Below are 13,084 nucleotides of genomic sequence, written 5' to 3'. Positions count from 1 at the left end.
TTTTTTTTTTTTTAAACGAAGACAAGCTGTTCCTGAATACAGGTGATGCACAGGATATGCCTTTCAAAACTGAAGTATTAGTATCTTTCTCAGCCCTGATACATGCTGCACAAGAAAAACAGATTATATGTTTTTAACTCAGCAGCTCTAAAGCTCTGCTAATGCAAGCAGAGCTAGCAGGTTTGAACTGTTAGATAGAAACAACTTCAATCAAAAAAGCAGAATTGCATTATCCAGATAATATCAACGAGCTCATAAGAATGATTTTCACATATGAAATAAATACAGTAGAACCGATTCCAGTCACCACTAAATAGTTGTTTAGACAGCTTAGTTAAAACCCATTTCTATTTATTTATACAAATGCATACCAAAATACTAATTGCCATTAAAAAAAATATCTACAATTTAAACATTTCAAGAAGAATTGCTTCATAATACTGTTCCTCAATTACTCGTAATTGAGACTAGGCTTGAAGGGTCTATTGTGTTTCTCCCCTTCATTTCTGAAAAGCAACACAGCTGCCAAAAGAAAGTTTCCAAAATACCTCAAACGATTCTCTTTCCCAAAAACGCATGTAGTGAAGAACATCCAGAATGAGCAGAAGACATTTCCTCCCCCTTTGCAATACAGGAGCTTTCACAGGAAATAATAAATGATAACACCTTGAAGTATTTTACAAGCATTCATTCACATACACAACATCCTAGCGATACACGGGAGCTTATGGCTGTTCGCAGAGGTATACTTTGGAATCCACAGATATTAACATGACAAACACAAATCATTCAAGGTGGCAGCATCTCCTGCACCAGGAAATTACAATTCATTTTGGAAGCAACAAGGGTGACCAAGAAAGGAAAAAAAAGATTATCTTAGAAGCTGCCCCAATCAGCATCAGCTCAGAAGAGACCAAGACTGAAAGGCACAGTGTTCTGAAAATTTCTAACCAAATATTCTGTGTTTCAGTCTCTCTCTTGTTGCTCTGTTTTGACTGTCATATATTTATTGCCTGAAAGTTTTCAGACTTTGGCAAAGCCTTGGAACAGAGTTTGCAGACCCACATGCCAGAAACACCAAGAGTAAAATACTCCTCTCTAATTTCCATGAATTCCAGTACAGAAGTCTCAGTTCCTTGCACAAGTAGTAAATCATTGATTTTTATTTTTTTTTTTAAGAGAACTATAAAAGTTAAGTATTAGTAGCTTAGTAAAAGTCTCTGAAAGTCAATCAATTGCAAAGCTAAAAAAAAAAAAAAAAAAAAAAGAAAAACCACTCCAGGAGCATACCTGCCAGATTTGAGCTTCCGTAATTACTGTGCCATACTGTTTTCCATGTTGCACCAGCTTCTTGTAGGATCCTTACACCACCAGCATGACATTCATTTCATACATCAAACCCAGTAATATTTACATTAATTTAATAATTGCCCCAACAATGACACAACTCTGTTCTCCCAGACAGCCTGGGACAGCTTGTCATTAGTAACCTGTGCAGCTCTAACTAACACTGGCCCAATGTGTTAGCCTTCAATATTTTTAATGAAAGAAAAAATGTCAACCACATTTCACAATATTTTGGCTTAAAGAGCAAAAGTAGCTACAGGCTCTATGACCAGCCACTGCTTAAACACTGACATCTGCTTGGATTAACCTCAGTTTAGTAAACACACCGTATGACTAGATATTTCATGACTGTGCCAAAACTCATGTTTGTCAGAGGTCAAACAGAGGATCAGATTAGCCTCAAGATTTTTGAAATAGGAGTAAGAATTATTCGAGAAAACCTTAAAGTCTGCTTGTAGTTTTTCCAAGAACAGCTTTTCTTCATAAAAAAAAAAAAAAAGAAAATTAAGACAGAGGTACAAGTCATACTACTCAGATTTCCTGCAAGACTGCCTGTGTATTTTGGACCTATATTAAGGGAAGGAACAGATGTGTATAATCTTCATTTTTAAAGAGCATTTTAGTTAAAAAAAAAAAATCATTAAACTAATTTTATCTTTCTACAGAATATCAGGATAACTTGCTGCATAACCTTCTACAGATACTTTTAATGTTTACTTAGTTACTTATTTTGGGGGGGAAAACCCCAAGGAGATAAAGTAACATTACTTAGAAATGCAATTTTGCTCTTTTAATAGCCTTAACTCTTTCTTGGCCTCCAAGATGTTATGGCTACCATTGCCCTCCTTCCACCAGCATGAACAGGCTTTCCTATTTTCTTGTTGAATCACTAGCAAACAGCAGCACTAACAGTACAATGAACAGAGGCCAGATTAGGAAGAAGTAGCACTCCAGTAATACACTTATCACACAGAGATGCCATTCACAGTAGCTTCCGCACATAGACAAGAATATTTTTTTTCCAGGCATTGCAACCAGTCTTAAGGGAAAGTCACAGTTAACCAGCAAGATGAAAAAGGGACACCTTAGGCAGCTTTTGTTTCAGGCTCCAACACACATCACTAGGAGAGACATCCATTGAACATACATTCAGAACAAAAGCCAGAGATATTTCCAAATAAAAGCTTAGTGTTTCATGTGCTCCAGAAGCTTAAGTGCCAACCCAATTTAACTCCTTATAAAAAACCTCTCCTACTGGATTGTTTTAGCACTAAGTTGGACCTACCTGCCAGTTTGTTTTTAATTAAACACAACCATTAATTTTTGACCTTACAGAGGGGATGGGTCATTGCACTTTATGAATTAAGTGGCTATTTTTGACATGATATAGGCAGGTAACTACTCATGTAAAGAAAGGTTGGGCCTACAGGAACTTACGTCGTGACATTCAGCAAGGACAAATGCTAAGTCCTGCACCTGGGACAGACAAACTCCCCGGCCGCTGACACAGCCTGGGGAACAGCTCTGCAGAGAAGGACCTGAGAGGTCTGGCTAAACACAAGCCAGCAGTCCGCCCTTGCAGCAATGACAGCTGACAGCATACGGGGTTATCAACGGGAACACAGCCAGCTGACTGAGGGATGCAATTACACCACCCCACACAGCACTCACAAGACCACAGGCATAGTACTGTACCGAGCTTGGGATTTGCCAGTACAAAACAGACATCAGTAAACTGGAACGTGTTCAGTAGAAAGCCACCAAGATGGTCATAGGCTGGAACACTTGCCCTGTAAGAAGCTGAGGATGCTGGGCTTCTTCAGCCTGCAGAAGAGACAGCTTTGGGGGTACCTAATAGAAGCCTGCAACTACCTACAGGGATGTTATCGAGAAAACAGAACCAGGTTACTTAAGTGAGGTGCAAGGTAGGAGAATGAAAGAGTTAAAAAAGACTAATATAACTGCAGTCACAGCAACCCTCATTCACAGAAATATACTGCGGACCATAGGCTGTCCTCTTGCATAAGATCACTGTTCCCATTCATTTTAATGAGATGACACACTAAGATCTATTTTTAATTAGCCTCTGTAAGTCACTTCTAAATACAACTTTAAAAGCTTTGCAAGCCAACAGTTTAGTCATTTCAGCACAGCTATACAAATCCATGTCATACCACCAAAAAAATCATCCCGAAAAGAATACAATATTTTAATCAACACTTTACAGATAAATAATCTTGAAATAACAATAGTGTTCATTATACTTTATAGATAAGGAAAGGCACGTAGATAGAGTACTTGCATGGATTGTTGAAGACTTAAACTATACTATGAGTATACTAAGTCTGAAAAGCATTAAGTGTTATAGGAAAAAATTAAAAATTCATCTTCTTTATGTCTTTAGGTTCTCACCCCTCACTACTTTACCACTGTCAAATGACTCACTTATATACTCATTTGTATTTCAGTTTTGGACTTTAACCAGTGATGTCTAAATATTGCATACCATCATTTCTAAGTTTGTGGACTATATATTGAAACGCCTCCTCTCGGAACACAACTTTGCTTATCAAGCTTTTTGCAATTTCTCAGCTCCAGTAAAAAGGCTTTTCTTAGCAAGCTGTCATACCCAGAATGAATACAAATACTTTAGCATTTTTATAATAAAAATGTGAAGTTCCTTCTTTATCCGCCTCACTTTAAAATTTCTTTAAGGAAGCATTTGAAATGATCTTCTGCATTAACATCTTTCACTTCTTTGTCTACAGCACATACAAGTTTTTTCCTTACTGATAAAGGACACCTTTCTCCCCACATAATCCTCCTCTCCAATGGGTATTTCACAAGGGTTCTCATTTAAGGACACAATTTTAATGGAAAAAGCAGTTACAAGTTTTGGAAAGAAGTTTCATAAGAATCAGGTTCTCATGTTAACAAACAACAGAAAAGAACATCAGTTTTAGTTACAACCAACACTGCATCAAGAAAAGTAACTTAATAGTCCAGTCTGATTAGAGAAAGCAAGTACACTTGGATTAGAAACATGAGCTTACCAAAATCCTAGTGCTCAATACTGAGTAAATAAATGCTATACAGTAGACAGTTTCATACTGCTGCAGTGTCCTCATCCTCATCACCACCAGCCCCCCCACCCCCCCAAAAGCTCCTGGTTTCCCAAAGCACAATTATATGCACAGAATTTTATCATCTATCCCCCCAAACAAACGTTGCACCGTAGGGCTGCTTAGCTGGATGTTACTTTAAGTCATCTGGCACATAAATACACGCCATGCCATTCACAGAGTCCTAAAAATACCTTCTTCCTTTTCGTTGCTAATAAATACTTTATTCCAATTGAAACAGTGAGATTTTCCTTTCATTAGCAAAATCAGTTCTCAAGGAAGCCAGAACATTCATGTACTGTCTCAAAAGAAAGATGCATGCATTTTGTAATACAGCCCTTTCTTTTTCACATATAGCTTAGAAAACAATAAGATTAAAAAACTCACACTGGACAACTTCTTTTTCAATGCATCTCTCTCACTTTAAAGACCCATGTATCTAAATATTAGTTTAACAACCCTGAAGCACTACATACAGTTGCAAAATGTAAGAGAGCTTACAAGGTCAGCTACACACAAGTAAGCTGCATAATACCTTTCCTAAATGTTTCAAATCTCCTTAGCTGTTCCTTGCATTTTATGTCTGCAAAGCTCACCAAAATAACAGTAAAAAATACAGATGCATGCAAAATAACTAGGTAAGACACACTTCTACATGAACAGCTGAACAGAAGAACGCTCACCTTTTTCCAGAAGAGTCGGCACTAAAGAAGCAGTGCAAGGTTACATAGTGAAAACACATTTACTGCAGTAGCAGTCAAATCCAGTTGGTGTCTTCATTCTCAGTGAACAATAAAACACTGAGCCTGAAACTTAACACTTTGTTGCTGAGTACTGCTTGCAAGTCCTAACTCGGAATGGGGTAACAAACACAAGCTTCTCTATGACAACAGGCTAATTTGGATGGGTCTTAGGACATAAATGCTGCAAGGTTATTTCTCATTTCACTGCATACACTGCCCCGAGAGCACCGATCTATTTTCCTCTGTTTGGGGTTTTTTCCTACCTCTTGTTTTTTTTCTTTTTTTTTTTTTAACTGCTGCATGATCCATATGGATCTGGCAGCATAAACAAGAGTGGTCATTTTACTGCCACTCGCTAGAGAAGCATAACCAATCAGTGTATTCCTAAGGCATACTTCATCAAAGTATCAATGGATTAGACCATAGTAATGCTAGAGAAAACGATCATTAAGTTGTATACAAATTTCAATTCTAAAAATTCCTTTACTCCTCATTTTCCAAATCACTAGTAATTTTATTAAAATTCCACATTTTGACTGAAATTTTGTAGGTACGCTTTCTGTTCATCTTAAGAAATTTTCATCAAAAGTGCTTTGGGCTTTTTTTCCAGTCTTCTACAAGCAAAGTGAAAACACATTTTCCAATTCTAAAAAAAAAATAAAATTCAGACTTCATTTGTACAGACCTCCTGCCAAAAAAGCTGCCAGCTAATTCAGCAACAAAACAGACCTCACTGAAGTACTTTTGAGTGGGACAGTGAAAACTGGGGTTGACCGGTCTCAATTTTAAACCTGTGACTGCTGAACAAGGACACTGCATTTTGCACAAGTTTTTTCTGCAAATCCCAGTTCTGAAGTTAGCTCCAAGCAACCACAATCCACTTGTGCAGAACTCAGTATTGAAATCTACAGCTATATACAAAAAAAAAAAAAAAACCCCACAAAAGACATTTGCAAACTCAGACTAGAAACTTTAAAAGACTATACCTGAACATGTTTAAAACACAGAACTGCTGCAATTAAGTTATTATTAGTACTACAGAATTGGAAACTGTCTTAATGAGAATGGTCACATTGCATCTTATTCTACAGCATCAGATTACAGAATTCACAGACCTTCAAGCTTACTCCCCACAAATCATACAAGTCTACTTAATTCCTCTTTATCTGCAGGGTTTTCCTTTCCAATATGCAGAAACTTACATAAAAGTACAGTAGAAGTGCTATTTTTGGATCCCAGACAGGTTACATTCACTTACAGTCAGACATCAGCAATTGCCACAGTGAGACAGCACTGGCCTGTCAGCTACTTGCTGTATGTAGCATCACAGTCCATCCTTGCAACTTAGTTTGGTTAGCCTGGGATCAAACACCTTTACAGAGCCCAGTAACTGATATTAGCATACATAGACATTATTTGGGTTTTTTTTGTTGTTGTTGGGGTTTTTTTGTTAAAAAAAAAAAAAAAAGAGATGGAATGTAGCACAAGAACTGTGAGTGAGGTTAAAACAAGTTACAGTTTAAATCCCCAAACTGCCTCTGATAGGAAAGTATTCAACTCACTCTAAACTGCTCGTGGTTCTTAACTCCTGTTATGTTTCTCCATGCTTATAAGAGATGGCACCATCTTAGAGATTTCGTCAATACATCATGTCCTAACTGATTTTCCTGGGTGGACAGCCATTGTTAAAAAAAGTAGACCTGAAAGAAATACTAAAAGCAGGCGCTGAATTGAATTCAATGTCCATTTGCATTTCTCGTGTCCAGAAACAAAGGTCACTTGGAGTTTTTCACTCCAAGCTTTAGCACAGAGTCCACAGTACCCATGCCATTTGGAACAGCAGAGGCATGGGACTTTAATTTTTCCCAGTGAGGAATTCTGCCTCAGAAAGACAAAAACACCCTGCAATATTCTTGCTTTTGGATCCATTTTCTCAACAGAAGTTTGAAGTCATTTCTGTGCACAAGTTTCTCTCTACTACTCTCGTTTCTCACTTACGTCTCCAGCCATTAATATAAGACAGGAGTCCTAAGGATATACACCTATTAGTGTTCTTGCTTCAACTCACTAACTGAACCAGGACACCTGTGTAGTTATCAGATTGACCCGTGGAACATTCTGGTTAAACTATTTGCTTTGCTACAGATTTTGATGAAATCCTCTGCAACTCACTGTCTAAGCTCCCACCTATAAAAACTGAATGATACGTTAAGTCAAATATATCAAATGTTCCGAGGGCATAATAACCAGAGAGCATACAAATATCAAGCAGAATTCTGGGTTAGAGCAGCAATAATTCATTCCTTCTGCTCCCCCAGCAAGCCTATTTCTAAATTATACTAGCAAACTCTTGTATAGGAAACATTCTCTCTTTTTCCTTTCCTTCACACAATACAGTAATGCTAACAAAGACATACCGTTTCCAGTACAACCATACCTACAGATGGAGTCAATGAAAACACTTTCACTCACATATCTAAACTAATCTAAGCTATCAATTTAATATAAGATTATCTTGCTAAATATTGTATTTGACAATGGGGTACGGAGTGTGCCACATATGTAAGTAAACAGACCTTCTATTAGCATGCTTCTGAAAAAGAACACTTTTGTGGACACTAACTGTCCAAATAAAGATATTTTACACTGTCTGTAAGGAGAGCAAATTTCTGTAAGTTATGCCAAAATTAATTTTCTTTGTCTTTCATTCTCTTCTACATGATCTTACAAACTCAATTCTCTCCTTCTCCAAAAAATTCCCTTTGAGGAAAGAGTTGCAGACCACTCCTTTTCCATCCCCTGTTGGTCTCTTCTACTTATCTACTGCCAATGTTTTTAATGGGAAAACATACTCAGGATTCTGATGTTGAAATCAAGGATGTTGCAACAGAATGAATAGCAGATCAAAAATATATTTTCCCACTTCACTAGGAGCCATGCTTTCCAACACACTGCTAGCACAGAAGGTTAGCGTGCAATCCAAAACTTTCAAGTCTTCTCTTGCTTCACAGATGAAGAGTCTTAGCGTCTGCTGACGCAAGAGATAAGAAATTCATGTTAACTGACAAAATTAAGGTATTCCAAGAAACAGAAAACTAAAGAAAGCACTTCTAGAAAGCAAATTCACTAACAAAGAAAGAGAGAAGTATCAAGAGAGTCAGTGACGTCATTTGTTCTTGATGATACACTCCAGAATTAGCAAAATAGCCAAAATACCTACGTAGATTTATTCATAAGGAGTTGTGTATCAAAACAGGATAGTTTCCTGCTTCCTGGAAAAGGATCTGTTTTAATTAAGGCCACCTCCAAGGTTTAAAGCATCTAATTTAATCCTTGTCTGCACAAGGAAATCTGCACAAGCAACATTTGGATGGTTTTACATAAATTAAAAAGACCTCTATGAACATGCTGCTAACATTCATTAAGCGTTTGCTTAAATCAGTTTGGCACATAGCAATCATTTACTGAGGTACCTTCTTTTAGCGTGCCTCTGCAAGTGTATTAGCTTAACCTGTCAATTTAAAATTCAACTTCTTAAACGGTACTGTGTCTCATAGTTGGAGTCAGGAATGTCAAAAAGTTATTGCAGGTAAGTTGTTACCTCCCATCAGCTGCTCTGCAACATTACTTCATGCACTTACTCCTTCCCTCTTCTGCAGCAAGAGAAGTTATTTTTGTCAAGGTAGCTAGCTCCTTGGCAAAACAGGTTAGAGCATGCACGCAAACAGCGACTGTAGCACAGCTGCTAAGGTATAACTTATCAGTCATGGCAAAGTCACAATCTCAGAAACACAGAACTTGCAATGTCACTACTGCCACAAGAGGGAAAACCACAACAGCTTATCTGCCCCGAATTGAACTTAGAGCCAACAAAGACATCAAAAGACCTACCTGTGAGCAGCAGTGAGTAGTGGGGTCCCTAGCCTGCACACCTATTTCTTGCTCATACTACAAAGCATAAAGCAGGCAGTACGAAGTCCTGGGGTCCCCTGCATTAGAAGTTTCTAACTAGTGCAAACAGTGGAAAAGTTGATTCACCCTTGAGCACTGTACTCCCGTTTCAAACATGCAAAGTATCTGGCTCAAAAAACCCTACACTGCACAAGAAAGGGCTGAGATACAGCACCTCACTCTTACAGACACTTCAATCCATACTTTACATTTTGGTAACACCATCCGCTGTTTAACCTACAGACTAAGCATATTTTTACATCTCCATGAAGGAGTTCAGAAGTTCATACAACAAAATATCTGAAACTTAGTATACTTGAAGTCAACTTCTGATTGAAACAGTATCATCAGCTTCCCAATTTTCCCCCTTTCTGTTGCAGTGTATTTCTAGTTTTTACAGAGTTTTCAGATAAAGTATTTACACTAATTATTACAAAATGATGACTCACATGAGAAACATGCTAAAGCACAGCTGAAGGATGTGGTGGATACTGTAAACTCTAACACAAAATGAGCTGAACAAATGCATTTACTCATGCTGCTAAACACTGGTTTAACAGCCGAGGCCTTTATACTGACTGTACTTTATATATTAACACAGTAGCTGCAACAGCAGATGCATTCATCTCCATAAGCCACCATATGTTTTGAAAAGAAACCATAGATAAGAATCAAGACAGTTTATCTACCTCCTACACTCTAACAGGGATTGAAACACATTTCACCTCTGTAGTATTTTTTGAGAAAGAAAAAAAAAAATCTGCACTTGAAATACATGAGCATACTGTTCCTCTTCCACAGCAATTAACAGTTGTATTGCAGCAAAATAAATGGTACTAAAGAAAATTACTTGATTTTAGGGATACCTGTAACTATAGTATTGCCTAGCCAGACAGATGGAACTGTTAAGAAAGTTGATACACTGCCACAGAGAGGAATGATTGTATTTTTTCCAAATTTTTACCTTTTTCCTTCAGCTGGAAGTCTCCCCTTGCTTCTCTGCTTCAGTAATCAACGCACAGCTGCCACATTGCCAAACTTCACCTGCCAGCTGCTCAGACCACAACCTTTTTACAGTACCTTCTAAGGTAATGTAACTAAAGAAAGAACGATCCTCCCTCTGTTCTTTTCACCCCCACCGTTCACTATTCTTTCTTGTCAGAAAAACCAAAATCCCCGTTTTTACTGTCTGCTTCGATACTTCTAATTTCATCCATTTGACCCACAGTTAGCCCTGATCCACACACATGCCCTATGACTACCGTTAAAACTTTTGTTTCTCTAGCATTTACTATCAGAAAGCATTTTGTATAGGCAAATTTTCAAAACACTAATAATTCATCTTTATTTCCCTTGCCATGCTGTTTCAGGGCTTTATTCCTCCTAAAAAGCTTGAATCACACCTACTGTTATCATCACTATCAAGATGATGAACAGATTCACCCATTCTCACAAACTACTGTCAAACAGCAGCTTATCAGGAATTCTTTCCAATTTTACTCCTATGCATAATGGAGTATCAATTTGCATCCTCTGAGACAAAGTGATTAGATAGCAGAAGACAAGCAACAGGCCCTGAAATCAGCAGTCAGAATCTCTAAACCAGAACACATCACATAGCCTGCTGGCTTCCTCATCTGAGGCTAAGAGATGAAGGCTCATTAGAGCTGCAGTGTTACTTCTTTCCATCCCTGCTGCAGAAGAGCTCCTAAAACTCTGCAGGAGCTTATCTTACCCAGAGATGAGAAAAAGCTTATGCAGAAGGCATGCAGTTCTTCAGAGGCAGTTATACTGGGGGAGGCCAATTGCTTGTTAATCAAAAGCCTCTTATCTGGAACCACCTGGACCTTTATACTGTTCTAAAATGAGGTCTAGAAATCCCAGCCAGACTACTTCACATATGCAGAGGTTCTCTACAGGGTAGCAGGGCAGAAACACACTGTCAGGGAGAGGTTGGTACCGTCCTTTCCTGGGCACAGCCTGCACTTGGATCAGCTTAAGCTAATCAGATATGTCTGGGAGCAGTTTCCTATTACGATGAAATCCATATGAAAGGAAAAAAAAAAAAAACCAAACAGACACTAGATCAGAAAGTATTCAAGAATATTTAATGTCACTTACAGACTACTCTTTCTAAGTAAGGACAGAAGGGATTTGATCTTATGTTGAAATAAACTTTCCAGGAAAAAAAAAAAAGTATATTGGCACAGTGCTGATGATCCTGCCCACCTGCATAATTACTGCACTGGCATCAGGAGATTTCACCATTCCTTCAAACAGAAAGCAATACTCCGGATACACTAGACCAAACAGATAAAGTACGGATTGTTTACAGAGCAACAACAAAGCCAAGTCGCAAGATATTTTTTTCTTTGGAAGAGTAGGGGCTGCACTTTATATCTAGTTATACAATAAAGTTCTGTAAGGTCTACTGCAGCTGCCCTGCAACTGATAGTGAAAAGAAGTCAGGATACAGTTTGGCAGAGATGCCATACTAGACAGCATTAATGTTTTAATTAGTCTCAACTGCAGTTTTAAGGTTGACACCTATGAAGAAGTGAATGACAGTGAAGCAGCTATCTGGAAAGGCAGCTTCTGAACACAGCGTTTGCTTCCAGTGCCCCACTAGAGCAGAGAAGAGTCTGACCTGCTAAGCCCCCTGCTACCAGCAGCACAGAGCTTTTGGTTGCTTTCTCAGCTCGATCTGTTTTCATGCAAACAAGGGACCAGAGGACCTTTCTTTTGCCTTCCAAGTAACTTGGAGAGAGTTAATTTGCTATCAGCATTTTCTGCTGCAGCCTTCCTTATAAGCTTTAACACACGCAAAAAAAAAAAAAAAAAAAGAAATATACCACATGGCAATGGGAACTGACTGGAAGGGCTGAAGACCAGCCACATAGAATAACACATATTTGCTAAGAGGAAAAGGGAGCCACAATATTGCAAAGTATATACTGAAAACCACAGGGGAAAAAAAAAAAAAAAAAGGAGAAACGGTTTAAAAATAAATTTCCCAATCATAAGGATAAGAAAGCTTTAATACACCACGAGGTCAAACAGCCCTCCAAAAAGCAACGCCTGCCCTCGCACTGCAAGCGAATCAATGAAAGCAGCAGCACCAGCAAAACTAACCCGTACAGATCCCCACGGTTTGGGCTGACAGTTGCATAGTTTCAGCCTACCTGCAGGCGGGCTACTGCCGCTCCTTCACATGCATTTAAAGACTAAAAAAAAAGATAATAATTACGTTGCCTCCCATCCTGTGTAGCACAACCCACACCGGGCCCACGGTCTCTCCCCAGGGGAGCGCTGCCGGCCAGGTTAAACTAACGCGGCTGGGCTCGCCCAGCGACCCGACCAAGCGCAGCCTTCCCGCTATAAGCTCACACCGTTTATTTTAGCCAGAAAGGGGAAACCCTGAATGTGACCCCGGCCTCTGGGAAACAGGAATCGCTGCCCCCGGGACAGGCTCCGCCGCGTCCCTCAGGGCAGGCGGGAAAACGGCGGGGGCCGGCCTCATACCGCCGCCGGCCCCGGCCCCTCACCCCCCGAGGCTGCCCCGCACTCACCGGGGCGGCGGCGGCATCGCCCCTCCGCCCGCCCCGTGCCCTCGGCGGCGGCAGCGGCGCGCACCGCTCGCGCGCGGTGGCCCCACGTGACCGCTCCCGCCTCCGCCTCCGCCTCCTGCTGCCCCCTCCCTCCCCGGCCGGCGACGTCACGTGAGGAGGACGGGGCGCGGCCGCCATGACAGGCGGGGTCGGGTCGGCCTGAGAAGATGGCGAACCCTGAGGGGAGAGAGTGGCGGGGTTGCGGGGGTCCAGTCTGGTGCTTCTGCTTGAGCGGTGCACGGCCATGGAGCCACGAGGGGATTCAAGGCTGGAGGACTGTGGATGTACGGCCTTCAACCCCTCCTTTTTCCCC

The sequence above is a fragment of the Charadrius vociferus genome, unplaced genomic scaffold (assembly GCF_000708025.1).
Source record: "Charadrius vociferus isolate BGI_N301 unplaced genomic scaffold, ASM70802v2 scaffold255, whole genome shotgun sequence".
Classification (NCBI taxonomy): domain Eukaryota; kingdom Metazoa; phylum Chordata; class Aves; order Charadriiformes; family Charadriidae; genus Charadrius; species Charadrius vociferus.
This window is presented reverse-complemented; position numbering follows the sequence as displayed.